Source organism: Aotus nancymaae, unplaced genomic scaffold (assembly GCF_030222135.1).
Source record: "Aotus nancymaae isolate 86718 unplaced genomic scaffold, 86718_ANA_hifiasm-v0.15.2.pri h1tg000019l, whole genome shotgun sequence".
Classification (NCBI taxonomy): domain Eukaryota; kingdom Metazoa; phylum Chordata; class Mammalia; order Primates; family Aotidae; genus Aotus; species Aotus nancymaae.
Genome location: NW_026988431.1, coordinates 1,035,184 through 1,050,485, shown reverse-complemented (window position 1 = coordinate 1,050,485; position 15,302 = coordinate 1,035,184). Strand labels below are relative to the sequence as shown.

Sequence of the window (15,302 nt, the reverse complement as noted above, 5' to 3'; positions counted from 1 at the left end):
AACATCTCAGCTTAGGCCGGGCATGGTAGCTCACACCTGTAATCCCAGCACTTTGGAAGGCCCAGGCAGGTGGATCACTTGAAGCCAAGAGTTCAAGACCAGCCTGGCCAACATGGTAAAACCCCATCTAGAATAAAATACAAAAAAATAGCCAGGCATGGTGTCATATGCCTGTAATCCCAGCTACTCAGGAGGGTAAGGCATGAGAATTGCTTGAACCCAGAAGGTGGAGGTTGCAGTGAGCCAAGATCGCACCACTGCACTCTAGCCTGGGTGACAAAAACGACAATAACAAAAACATGTCAGTTTATTAGGGATACTAGGTCTACAGTAAATGCAAACATCAACTGTATTTCTAAATATTGTCAATAAACAGAAAACAAAAATTTAAAAGGATGCCATTTACAATAACATTAAAAAAACACATAGGAATAAATCTAACAAAAGATGTGCAACACTTCTACATGGAATGATACAAGACACTGCTGAGCAAAATTAAGGAAGACCTAAATGAGGCCGGGCGCTGTGGCTCATGCCTGTAATCCCAGCACTTTGGGAGGCCGAGGTGGGTGGATCATGAGGTCAAGAGATGGAGACCAATCTGGCCAACATGGTGAAACCCTGTCTTTACTAAAAATACAAAAATTAGCCAGGCCTGGTAGAGCGCACCTGTAGTCCCAGATACTTGGGAGGCTGAGGCAGGAGAATCGCTTGAACCTGAGTGGCAGAGGTTGCAGTGAACCAAGATTGTGCCACTGCACTCCAGTCTGGCGACAGAGCAAGACTCCGTCTCAAAAAAACAGAAGACCTAAATGAATGGAGGAATAGACGATGATCATGTAGTAGAAGGCTCAGAATTGTTAAGTTGGCAATTCTGTCCAAATTGATCTATATAGATCTAATACAATTCTAATAAAAATCTCAGACATTAACTGAATACTAAAGTTTATGGAAGTGCCATGGACCAAGAATAGACAAGGCCATATTGAAAAGAAAAAAGAAAAAGCTGGAAGACATACACAAAACATTTCAAGACTTACTATAAAACTGAATTACCTTTTAAGGCTGTGGTATTGGCACAAGGACAGATAATTGGATTACATTAAAATTAAGATCTTCTGTTCATTTAAACTACCACAAAGAGAGTTAAAATGCAAGGCAGAGAGTTATAGAAAATATCTGCTACACATATAACCTCCAAAGGGCTCATATCCAGAATTTAAAAAGAACTCCCACAAATCTGTACTAAGTAGATAGACAAACCATAGGAAAATTGGCAAGATACTTGAATTGGCATATCACCAGAAAGTTGTCAAATTAGTCATTAAACATGTGGAAAGATGCTCAGCCTCACTAGTAAGAGAGAAATGCTAATTACAGTCATAGTGAGATACCATTACATAGCACCAGAATGGCTGAAATTAAACAGACTGGCAGTATCAAGTATTAACTAGGACGTACAGCCCTGTTAGTGGGAGTGTGAACAACCACGATGGAAAACTGGGCATTTCTACTAGAATTGAACATATGGATGCTCCATGACACAGCAATTCCACTCCTAAATATATATTTCACTGTCATATGTGCATATGGGCACCAAAAGACATGCATAAGAACGTTCATAATAAATAGTAAAAAACTGGAAGCAATCCAAATGCCCCTTAACTGCAGAAGCTACACATCAATCATGATATACTCAAACAATGCAAATCTGTACATCAATACAAATGCACCAACCACTGCTTCCCACAACAACATAGATGAAATGCATGGCCATAATGTTGAGCCAGTCACAAAAGAGCACACTCTGTGTTGATTCTATATTTACGTAAAGTTTAAAAACAGGCAGAATTAATCTATGGATGTTGAAACGCAGGATGGTGGTTACATTTGGGTAGGAGAGAAGTGGGTGATGACTGGGTCTGGGACAAACGGGACTTTTAGGGTGCTGGCAATGCTGTATTTCTTCACCTATGTGAAAGCCTAAATATCTGTGTTTATTCTTGATAATTCATTGGTTTTTTTGCCTTATGATTTGTATGTATTTTATAATTAAGTTCAAAAAATGCATTTTTTTTTTTTTTGAGACAGAGTCTCGCTCTGTTGCCCGGGCTGGAGTGGCAATGGCAGGATCTCGACTCACTGCAACCTCCACCTCCCGAGTTCTAATGATTCTCCTGCCTCAGCCTCCCAAGTAGCTGGGATTAAGGCGTGTGCCACCACACCCGGCTAATTTTTGTATTTTTAGAAGAGATGGGGTTTCACCATGTTGATCAGGCTGGTCTTGAACTCCTGACCTCAGGTGATCCACCTGCCTCAGCCTCCCACAGTGCTGGGATTACAGGCGTGAGTCACCGAGCTTGGCCCAAAAATGCATCTTTTAAAACACTAATCTGCTCATTGTAAAACTTCCAAGACGTGAGATGATGCTGTAAAGTATTCTGAATGCAACTAAAGAAGAAGCAACAGCGACCCACAACCAGGAGACCAGAATGTAAGAACGGTCCGATGAGAGGGAATCAGCCGGTCAGGGAAGCTCAAGAAGCTGGTGTCCTCAGAAGACAGCAGCAGCCCTTTGGGCTTCCCCTCTCTCAATGCTCTTTGAAAGCCAAGTCCTACTGGAAGATACACTTAAATTCGTAAAACATACTGGTTTCGCCACTTAACTTTCAACTTCAGAAGAAAAAAATGCACAGAGCTCCAGAGCCAAGGTCTACATGGAATGCTGAGGTGTCACATGGTGCATTCCTGGGCTCTGAAACTAGATTAGTGGCTGTCTGGCTGATTTCTAAAGGCTGTTAGAGAATAAGACTCTGTATCTTGCTTATTTAACGACTGACAGAGTTATAGATAAAATGTAACAATTGTTTCTGATCTGCTCCTGAAATGTAAGCCCATTCACTTTACATGTGTCCTCAGCCAGAAAAGGGAAACAGTGGATGAAGAGCAAACCACTGATAAATATCAAATGCATGTGTGTTTTACGCTTAGAAAAGGACAGTCCAGCGATTATTTCAGGGCATCCTCCACCCCACTGTGTCCTGTTCACAAAACTTCACACAAAAAACACATCAGATGGCTAGACCATTTTTACGAACCTTGTAGAATTCAAATACAGGTTCCCAGGGCTCAGGCACCATTATGTCCTCATTTCAAATCCTGCACTGACCCACTCCTTCATTCAACAGACCTCACTGAGAACTGACTATGTGCTAGAGCTTGGGATCACTGGTGAACAGGATAAATACTCCCTTCCCCCTTGGAACATATGGGACAGAATCTCAAGGTCTTACACCCTATAGGGTTGAACTTCAAAGATTTTGTGTGCATAAATTTTCACCCAATATGCTGAACGAGCATTAGGTTTTGCATTGAAGTACTGTCCTTCCTTCAAAAACAACAAAATGAAATGAATGCCACTATCAAAAAACTTTTCTCTACAATTTACCCAAAACATATAGCAAGTCGCACTGAGATTTAAGAAGGTCCTGACTTACATCTTTGACCTCAGGATAAGGTGGTTAGATTGCTTATGCACATGTGTGTACTCACTGGCTGTGGAAGACAGATTGCAATAATGGCCACGAATCTCCACTTTTCCCAGCATCAAGTCCTTTTGCAATGTGACTTTGCACCTCTTCCCGTTAAAAGTTGGGGCCCATTTTTCTATCTCTAGAATCTGGGCTGACCTTGTCCCTTGTTTTGACCTACTGAATGCAATTAAAGTATTGCATGCCTTTGCTCTCTGCCTCAGAGCCCTGCCAGCTGCCATGTGAACAAACCTGGATGCCAAAGGATAAAAGATCCCATGAAAGAGAGGTAAACGTCCCAGCTGAGGCCATGCCTGACCAGCCAGCCCCAGCTGACCACATTCACCTGAGTGAGCCCAGCCCAAACTGCTGACTCAAAGAACTGGAGCAAAATTAATGATTTTTGTTTCATGCCACTAAGCTTTTTGGGACGATCTATTATGCAGAAAAAGCTAATTAACACACTAGCAATGAGCTGCTTGGGGGCGGGGCCCAAGGCATTGTGTCCCTAAGGCAGAACAGTGCTTATCTACTATAGGTATTCTTATAGGTATTCTGGAGTGAGTGAAAGATAAATGGCTCTGGGAGGAAAATGAGGAAAGGTCTGCAATAGCTCAGATCCCAAGCTTCTCTTCATCCCTACCTCAAAACTGTTTAGCACTGACATCAATTTCCAGGAGCACAGTCTCCCAAAACACAAGAGGACTATAGGCCTACTTCCAAATTACACGGAATCAATTACTTGTACCCATAGTCTCTCATAACACCCCAAAGACCCTCTGAAAAGATGCCATTGTTGAAGGACCAATTGAATACAAACACACACGGGCGTGCACCACGCGTGTACACACAACACACACCCTCACATCCTGGTGAGCAAATCGCTGCCACATCCTGGCTGGTGAGAGCATCTCTTCTCGTCTCAGCCTCTGCTTGGTGCCCACATCCCTATCAATTTAAAAGAGTAGCCTAGTAGAACTCCCTCCTCACTGCTAGTTAATTTCAAGCAGAGTGGTGATTCCGCTCCATCAAGGTTTGCTCCTAATGCAAAGAAACTTGGCATTTCACATGTCTGATCGGTCATTTTTGCTCCAAATCTGCCCCAACCAATTTGTTTTTAATTATATATATATATATATAATATATATTATATATTTATTTATATATATATTATATATATTTATATGTATAAATATATATATTATATATATATAATTATATTATATATATATTATATAATAATATATATATATATATATATATTCTGTGGTACTGCAGAATAAATTGTCTTTGTGAAACAATACACATTTGTCAGTTGTCTCCTAGAGGTTCTGCTGTTGAGGATGAATATCCCTGTTCTCATCCAGAACCCAGTCCCCCTCTCACGAGGGGCCAAGGCAGGAAGCAGTAACTCCCCAGGACCATTTTTCCTCAAGAAGCTTCCACCCACTCCAAAGCGTAAGCCAAGGCTTCATGCACCAGCCGTAACACAGGGCCTCTTTCCACATGTCATTTTACCAGGGAATATTTTTTGTTGCCTCATTGCAGCCCCAAGACGTCGAACCGTGAAGAACCACGGATTCTATTTGATTCCATGGTATTTCTGTCATTTCCTGTTCTTGCTCGCACAGACCCGGACAGTGCGTTCATTTTCTTTCAGGTCATCAACTATAGCTCACTGGCTGTTGGAGTAAACAAGCTGTTTGTGCTGAACTCAGTCAGCATGATGAAAGGGACCAACACCTGCACAGAGCTTTGCCAAAGGCGGTCCCAGCTGACGGGAAAGCTGCAGGCTGTTGGTGTCAAGGTGGGGGGGTGCGTCAACATGCTTCCTCACTGTCCTCAGGGACCGCCATCTTGTCACCTCTGCAGATGCCAAGACTGATACAGTCCATGGGAAAGCGGAATTCTATCCAGACAACCAACAGTTGAAAAGAAGTGTGACTGTAGGGATACTCAAAACCTTCCAGCACCTCAGAGTATCTGTGACCCTGATGTCTCGCTGTCACCTCTACTCCGGCTCCTTCCCTATCTCTTCCACCCACACCCGTATTTCACTTCCACCTGTCCCACTTCTCCCTGCCGTTGTGTTCTTGCTTCTGACTGCCCCTCCCTCTGCTCTGCTTCCTCCTTCTACCTCATCACTCTGTTCCAGACCACTTGAATATGTACTGGGGACACAGGCCAAAACTGCCTTATGAGTAGCGTGCACTGCAGGCCACGCTTGAAAATATCTAAGTGTTCCAGTTGAAACTGTACCATGTATTTTCCCTGCCCCGTACCTACCAAAATGGGGAAACATCACCAAACACACACATACACACACACACACACACACACAAAACTAGGCTTATCGAATGTGAATTTTTTAATTGAGTAAACCATACTAAACATCAGCAAAAACATTTTACCAATAGCAACCCCACAAAAAGGGAATAATATACTGCAACGAATTTCATAAACTAGTTACCAAGAGGAGAAACAGAGGGTTCCAAAGAAGCGTGGACAAGTGAGGCCTGGCTTAGCCCCTAACCCACCCTCACCCTTCAGAAACAGTCCTGGGAGTCAACGAATCCTAGAGGGAAGCGAAGCGGATGCAGAGAACCAGACCAGTAACCAGCAGGGCCGCTTCTCCCTGACAGAATCCAAAATGCCAAGACTTCACATTGTGCAGGGGAAGGAAGCTTTGATACAGAACATTTAAAACATTTCTGAGGAAAAAGCAGGGCCCGGATTTTTAAAAATTTTCTATATTTTGTAGAGACAGCATTTCACTGTGTTGCCTGGGCTCGTCTTAAACTTTTATCTCAACAATCCTCCCACCTCAGCCTCTCAAATGCTGGGATTACAGGCATGAGCCATCATGCCCAGCCAAGCCCAAATATTTTAAAAACGAACAAATAAACAAATAAGAGCAAAATATCTGAGGCGGGGGGATCATTTGAGGCCGGGGTGAGACCAGCCTCAGTAACAAAGTGAGATTCCATCTCTTAAAATAAAAAAATTAACTGGGTGTGGTGGCACACACCTGTAGTCCCAGCCACTCGGCAAGCTGAGGCGGGAGGATCACCTGAGCCAGGAGGCTGAGGCTGCAGTGGGCCATGACGTGTCATTGCACTCCAGGCTGGGAAACACACTACTTCAGCTGACTTGTTCCCTTACAGCCGCCATTCCCTCTTCTGGATTAAAGGATTGTTTCACACTACAGCACTTAATAAGAAAGTAAGTGAAATAAAACAAAGCTCAAGGCCCGGTGCAGTGGCTCACACCTGTAAGCCCAGCACTTTGGGAGGCTGAGGCGGGCAGATCACAAGGTCAGAAGATCGAGACCATCCTGGCTAACACAGTGAAATCCCGTCTCTACTAAAAATACAAAAAATTAGCTGGGCGTGGTGGCACGTGCCTATAGTCCCAGCTACTCAGTAAGATGAGGCAGAGAATTGCTTGAACCCAGGAGGCAGAGGTTGCAGTGAGCTGAGATCGTGCCACTGCACTCCAGCCTGGGCGACAGAGTGAGACTCTGTCTTAAAAAACAAAAAAAATATATAAAAAAATAAAAAAACAAAGCTCAAAGGTAATGTGTAAAATAACAGAATGTTATGAAAAGGGTGGTTATGAACTTCAGGCATCAAATTGAGGACCCATGTAGCATCATGACAGACCTAAAAAATCAGTTAGAAACTTCAAAGAACAGAGCAGACTGAGAATTTTATAAAACAGAGAAGAAGACATGAAGACACATATTCAAGAATCACTACAATCCTCACGCAGAACAAATTCACATGTATTACCCATAGCCATGCCAAATTAAAACTGGTAAAAACCAAAGACAGAAAAATGTAAATACAACCCGTGAAAGCAGATATATAATGTCTGAAAAAGCAACAACAAGACTGACAGGTGACTTTTCAAAAGAAACAGTAAAAGCCGGAAGACAATGTGATAAAATTTTCAAAACATTAGAAGAAAAGAACGGCCAATACGGAATTTCTTACTCTGTGAAAATGTCACAGATGGAAGCTCAGAGATGCAGAAGGAAAGAACAATGAAATAGTACATATGGGGCAGAGCCAAGTGAACACTGACTGCATAAAACAAGTGCACACACATAATACTCATTCAAAACACGTGACGACAGCACAGAAGGTGCGAGGAGGTAAACGGAGTCCAAATGTTAGCCAGGAGATGATGTAAGTATTAATTAATATTAAACTTCTATAAGTCAAGGGTGCCTGTTAAAATTTCTAGAGTAACCACGAAGAGTGAAAGACTGTATTAGAAAGTAATAGAAGGGGTAAATGTAGTAAGAAAAAAATGTTTGTTTGTTCCAAAAGAAGGCAGGAAAGCAGAGAAAAAGGAACAAAGGACAAATAGGACCGAGAGAAAACAAAAAAGAGAGTAATTAAAAAACTCAAATATATTGATGGTTAAATGTAAAATGGATTAAGGCTACTATGAAAAGACAGAAGGTGTCAGCTTGGATAAAGAAATAGACCCCATGTACATGGTCCTTACAAGAGACACACTTTAAATATAAAACACACAGGAAGCCGGGCGCGGTGGCTCACGCCTGTAATCCCAGAACTTTGGGAGGCCGAGGCGGGTGGATCACGAGGTCAAGAGATCGAGACCATCCTGGTCAACATGGTGAAACCCTGTCTCTACTAAAAATACAAAAAATTAGCTGGGCATGGTGGCGCGTGCCTGTAATCCCAGCTACTCAGGAGGCTGAGGCAGGAGAATTGCCTGAACCCAGGAGGCGGAGGTTGCGGTGAGCCGAGATCACGCCATTGCACTCCAGCCTGGGTAACAAGAGCAAAACTCCGTCTCAAAAAAAAAAAAAAAAAAAAAAACCACACAGGAGTTGGAAGTAAAATAATTTTAAAAAAGTCATGAAGAGACTAACCAGCAAAAAAGACTTTAAGGCAAAAAATATTAGTAGAGATAAAGAAGCCCCTTTCATAAAGATAAATGTTTCAATTTATCTGGAAGACATTAAATTATAAAACTCTATGTACTTAATATAGCTCAAAATATAGGAATCTAACAGATATGAACTAAAAGAACTTGATAAATCTATGATCAGAGTGAGAGATTTTAAACATCTCTATCATTAATAATTGTAACAAATAGAAAAAAAGGTAAGAATATAGATTTGAACACACACTTAATAAATTTGACCTCTTTGAAATATATAGATGACATTCAACAACTGTAGAATAAATGTTCTTTCCAAGTGCACACAGGATAATTTTTACAAAATTGACCATAAAAGAAGTATCAACAAACTTTAAAGGACTGAATCATACATATATTTTCTGGTCATAGTGAGATTAATTTAGAAAAAAAATAACTCTAAAATTCCCCTATATATAGAAATTAAACAAAACACATCTAAATAACTCATGGGTCAAGTGAGAAATTACAGTGGGAATCAGAAAACATTCTAGCAGATGATAATGGAAATGTGACATATCAAAACTTGTGGGAAACAGCAAAAGCTGAGCTCAGGGGGAAGTTATACCTTTAAATATCTATGTGAGAAAAGAAGAAAGGCTGAAAAATCACATTGATTTCTGGAAGCTGAGAAAAGAAAATTAAGTTAAACACAAAGAAAAAGGAGATTTTTTTAAAGAGCAGAAACAAAAAACACATACAATAGAGATCAACTCAAAAGTTAATTCTTTGAAAAGATTAGTTACATTGATAAACTCCTAACAAGACTAATTAAGAAGAATTTAGAGACGATGCAAATGAAAAACATTAGGAATAGAAGGGGCATCATCACAGATGTTTCAGATACTAGAAAAGGCAATAGCAGGACTTCATGATAAAAATTTATATCCAGGGAACTGGCCGGGCATGGTGGCTTGTGCCTGTAATCCCAGTGGGTGGGTCGCCTGAGGTTACGAGTTCAAGACCAGCCTGGACAACATGGTGAAACCCCACCTCTACAAAAAATACTAAATTAGCTGGGCGTGGTGGCACATGCCTGCAATCCCAGCTACTTGAGAGGCTGAGGTAGCAGACTCGCTTGAACCCAGAAGGCAGAGGTTGCAGTGAGCCAAGATCGTGCCATTGCACTCCAGCCTGGGTAACTAGAGCAAAACTTCATCTCAAAAAAAAAAAGTTATATCCAGGAAACTAAAAATTTTGATGAAATGGAAAAAAGTCTAGAGAAATACAACTTACCAAAAGTCACACAAGAGAAAATAGAAAATTTTTATATACTACTAATTAAACTGAATCTCGCTACACACACAAAACTCTAGGCACAGGTGGCTTTGCCAATGGAGTCCATCAGTGGTATTTAGGAGGATAATTCCAATCTTACACAAACGCTTCCAGGCAACAGAAAAAGAGGAAACACTTCCCAATTTATTTTACATATCCAGTGTAACCTCGGTACCAAAACCTGGCAAGGACCTGATGGAAAGGTAATACTGCAGACCAATCTCACTGAGCACAGATGCGAAAGCCCTATATAAAATGTTGGCAAACTGAATCCAGTAATAAGTTAATATTGCTAAGCTGAGTTAAGCTTTCATATATTAAGTATATATTAAAAGTTAATACAGTAAAAGAATAATACATTGTACCTAGTTAGGTTTATCCCAGGAATTCATCATTACTCTCTAGGCTTGCCTAAAATTTCACCTCATCATGTTCAGTGGTAGAAGAGAAAAGAACAATGGCTATAACCTTTGAGGAAAAGAAAATGTAATTCAACAATATTGTACTTTGTTAAGATGTCATTCAATTTTATATCAACAGTAGGCATTCATTCATCTTAAGATGTCTGTGCTATCTCAAGAATATACTGTGTGGCCAGGTGCAGTGGCTCATGCTTATAATCCCAGCACTTTGGGAGGCTGAGATAGGAGGATCACTTTAACCCAGGAATTCAAGACCAGCCTGGACAACATTGTGAGACCCACTGCATTGCAGCCTGGGTGATAGAGTGAGATCCCCATCTCCAAAAAAAAAAAAAAAAATCCAATTAAGAATTCACTCTGGGATGGACAGTTAGTAAGTTAGTATTCCCATTAGAAAATTCATCCTCCAGATGTGGCTAATACAAGTACTTCCATTATTTGTATCTTGCCCAAAAACATTGCTTTGCTAATTAGTACACTGAATATCTGAAACGGCTTTCTATTGGTAAAATTAGTGACTTATTAACTACCAATGATAAATATTAGAAATGGGCTTTCACTGGTAAAATGAAAGATATATATGATATGGGGATTAGGTAAAGATACCTTAGAAACACTTCATGCCCTTATATGGATAGGGTAAAACCAATTTAGACCTTGATGGTGCCTGACACTTGAACCCTGAATGGTCTCAGTTTGGGACTAATGTGTTACTCATCAGAACGTTGGGAACGGCATCCATCCAGAACAGAGTTCGCCGCTGTCACCCTGCACTGATCACACTGCTGTCACCCTGCACTGATCACAGACAGCACCTGGCTCTCACTGCACAGCCTGCCCGACTCCCCGCTAGCCCGGGAACCTCCTGAGAACAAGGCATGTCCCTTCTGCCTTTGTATCCCCCGGCACACAGCATGGTGTATGGCATACAGTAGGCACTCCATAAATGTTTGCTGAATAAATAAATGAGTGAAGAGATGAATTCGTGGGTAGTGAGTTCCAGTTTTTATAAAGCCTGATGCAGTCTGGAAGTCCATCAGCCAGGTCATCATTTGATTCGTGAGAGGGGCAAAGAACGATAAACGACTTTGGAGTTCCAGCATTGGGCATAATCAATGTCTGCTAACTTCCACCTCCTGTGTAACTCATCCCATGAGTTTAAATATACTATAAAGTCAAAGGGCACCTGGAACACGGGCGGAAGATGAGCTATGTTCTCCTCTCTCGCCTTTTCTTGCGCAGGAAACACCGACCTAGTGTTTAATGTTAGAGCGAGGATTTGGGAAAGGTCAGCTCACCCTGGCTGTGGCCTTGACCTGGACGCTTACAGTCAGTCTGACCTGTGTGTGTGCACATGCATGTGTGGGTGTGTGCATGGATGTGCATGTGATTGTGGTGTGTGTGTGTGTGTGTCTCTGTATGTGTGTCTAAGGTTCTGCCTCCAGAGCTCCCTGAGGCTACAGCAACCCTGGGAAGAAGCCCAGGCCCCCAGACTAAGCTCTTCCTGTCTCCCCAAGTTTTCAGGTCAAGGTCCTGACATAAAAACAGGTTGTCAGTATATCACGGATTCCCCAAAACCTCAAATGAAGATAAGAAGAAGTGTTTACAAATAGCCTGCTTATGAAGAAGTATCCAAAGCTTATTTTTTCTCCTCACAGGGGACAGTAAAATTTGTTATTCACCAAATTGCAACCAACAAATGCACTCTGCCCACAAGATGGAGAAGCCCAGCTCTCTGCCTGTGGAGGCGCTGCACTCACCTCCCCTCCGCTTGCCTGGGTCTGCGGCTCTGACTCAAATCATTCCGCCATCCGTCCAGCCCTGCCCTCACCCGACCCCCTCTGAAAACCCGTGCTAACACAACACGAGGCCTCCTGATTTAGACAAACAAGTCTAGCAACTGTAAGCTTTGTGGCTTCTCCTGGCAAAACCCAGGTCATTCACTGTGCATTTATATTTAACTGCTACTTTTGGAAAACAGGAGAGCACAGAAAGACATACGTCTGCGCTGAAAGGCGATGGCTGGCTTGTGCACCGCCTGTGTCTCTTATCACAGTGGGATGTGGCTGGGGGCTGCAGGAGACAGGCCAGATCCCCGACTCCGGGGTTCTCCCACGGCTGCTACTTCCCATTTTTCACTTTGCTGCATTTCTGGAAGCTCCACACACACTCTTCCCTGCCCCCCCCGCCCCACCGGCCCCGTTCTTGGCTACACAGCCTTTAAAAATAGTAATTTTAAAAAAGACAACCAGACAAGCCAGAAATAACCACTGGTTCAATAAACCTCTGAACAAATATGGCAATACTGACAAGGAAATTCTAAATTCGGCTTCAGTCTCATGCTTTCTTCTATGAAGGAAATTAAGTCTAAAAGCTGGAGAAAAACAGAAATTGAAGTTAATTTAAGAAACCAAAATAATACCTGTAGAAATGAGTAAAGAGTAAAGGAGCTTACTGAGGGGACAGTGAGTTTGCAAATGAGCAGGTGCGCTGCCCCAAGGCCTCACTCTCCTCCCAGTCTCAGAGCCCCTGGGGGCTGCACATAGCAAGATGCAGATACTGGGATAGGACATGCCTGGTTTTATTTTTATTTATTTATTTTTAGACAGCATCTCACTCTGTTGCCCAGGCTGAAGTGCAGTGGGGTGATCTCGGCTCACTGCAACCTCCGCCTCTGGGTTCACGTGATTTTTGTGCCTCAGTCTCCCAAGAAGTGGTAACTTACAGGTGTGCACCACCCCACCTGGCTAATTTTTGTATTTTCAGTAGAGACAGGGTTTTGCCATGTTGGCCAGGCTAGTCTCGAACTCCCGGTCTCAAGTAACCAGCTCTCCTCGGCCTCCCAAAGTGCTGGGATTGCAGGCATGAGTCACCGTGCCCAGCCAGACATGCCTGGTTTTAAACCCCGGCTCTGCTTCTTTCTAGTGTCTGGCACAGGCAAGTCACGGAACCTTCCCGTACCTCAGTGCTCCCATCTGTAAATCAGAACTTGACACTTCTAATCCCAGACTTGTGAAGATTAAATGAGACGAAATGTGTAAGACTATGGTAAAAAGGGGCACAAGGAAATTGTGAATGATGAAAATGTTCTATATTTTAGTTATAATGGTCATTTCATGAGTGTATACACCTGGGACAGTTCAGATAAATTTATATTTTCAATGAGTACAGTTTATGGTGTGCAAATGAAACCCAAGAGAGTTGTTAAAAAAGCAGGACCAAAAAACCATTCCCAGGAGAGAGACAGCATGGAGCGGGTGTTTGGTTTGTAACAGCTTTGTTCTCAATGCCTAACTGGGGACTGTATCTTGTTTCCACGGCTGTGTCAGATCAGGAAAGGGAAAAGGAAAAGCTATACATTTGCTGTTGGACTCAGAGGTGGCGAGGCTGGTGGAGTGAGGTGCAGCTTGGAGTCAAGCACTTTCCTGATGCTGCAGCCCAGAAAGCAACAAACAGAACCAATGGAACCGGCCGGGAGGGGGGAGGGCGGGCCTTTTTAAGCCTGTCTTCACACTTGGCAGCAGATAGCCCTGTGGCATCTTTTCTTTTTTCTTTCTCTTTTTCTTTCTTCTTTTTTTTGAGACAGAGTTTCCCTCTATTACCAGGCTGGAGTGCAGTGGCATGATCTCGGCTCACTGCAACCTCCACCTCCTGGGTTCAAGCGATTCTCCTGCCTCAGCCTCCTGAGTAGCTGGGACTACAGGCACCTGCCACCAGGCCCAGCTAATTTTTGTATTTTTAGTAGAGATGGGGTTTTGCCATGTTGGCCAGGCTGGTCTTGAACTCCTGACCTCAAGTAATCCGCACACCTTGGCCTCCCAAAGTGCTGGGATTACAGGCATGAGCCACTGTGCCTGGCTCTCGTGTCATGTTTTTAAGGTGTAACAAGGGGCAAATGATAGAGAAAGAGTCTATGACTCTCACTTTCTGGGTTGTCTCTGTTAGGCTACTTTTGCCAGCAGCTGTTCTCTTCCACCTCAGTCACAAAAAGAGGATAAATTGCCACACCTGGAGCCAGGAGTGGAGGCCATGGAACCCACTGAGTCCTGAAGTTAGGAGAGAGCAGAGGTGTCAAAGGCAGTGTGAGGCCAGGCTGGGAAAGGGGTGAGCATGCCCAGGGGACCATGAGGGCCTCGTAGGAAGGCCAACACTGGGAGCATGCGGCCAGGGGTGGCCATTTGGAGTGCTGGGAGATCAGAGACTGTTGTAGGATGCAACCGTCCAAGGAGAAAACATGGCCTTGAAGAGAGATAGGGACTTGGCATAATAAGGCGCCTGAAGGAAAACGCACCTAGCACACAATCTGCTGCATGCATGCTTACAGAGCAAAGCATCAGGACTTTTTTTTTTTTGAGTGAAGTTTTGCTCTTATTGCCCAGGCTGGAGTGCAATGGCACCATCTTGGCTCACCGAAACCTCTGCCTCCCAGGTTCAAGCGATTCTCTTGCCTCGGCCTCCCGAGCAACTGAGTTTGAAGGCATGCACCACCACGCCCTGCTAATTTTGTATTTTTAGTAGAGATGGGGTTTCTCCATGTTGGTCAGGCTGGTCTCAAACTCCCAACCTCAGGTGGTCCGCCCACTGCGGCCTCCCAAAGTGCTGGGATTATAGGTGGGAGCCACCACGCCCAGCCGCATCAGGACTTTTCTGTAATTAGGGCAACAACCAATTTTAGTTAGATACTGAGTACATTAGAGAGGGCATGACAGACATTTCCTGCTGCCAAACCAGGAAACAGTTTGCTGAAAACCAAGAAGAGGATGTGTGGATTTGGACAGGAGGATGGAAGACTAAATGGCCTGAACTAGACCTGAACTCTAGGTACCAGAGCTGGAGAAGTACCAACACGCAGCGGGGAGAAAATGGGGTAAGTAAGTCTTAGCCCATTTCAGTTAATGGTCAGGACGAAAGTCCCTGCGCTTAAGTGAGAGACTGCATCACCACCACTTAAGGCTGGAACGTTGCTTGTGAACACAGCCTGGGTGGCATGTGGCTGAGGGACCCTCTACACCGTCCACTCCCTCACCTTTTGCTACCCACCAGGTACACATGCCACACACTAGAAAGCTACCAGTTGCTTGGGTCTCTATTAAGTCCGAAAGCCACACTGGCCATG

The 15,302-nt window shown here is 43.3% G+C and overlaps 1 protein-coding gene across 2 annotated transcripts in view; it reads right to left on the bottom strand.

The window, feature by feature from the left end:
- SUSD5 (sushi domain containing 5) overlaps positions 1-15,302 on the bottom strand; it is a 48,682-nt gene that overhangs the window by 4,131 nt on the left and 29,249 nt on the right. The window lies entirely within an intron of this gene.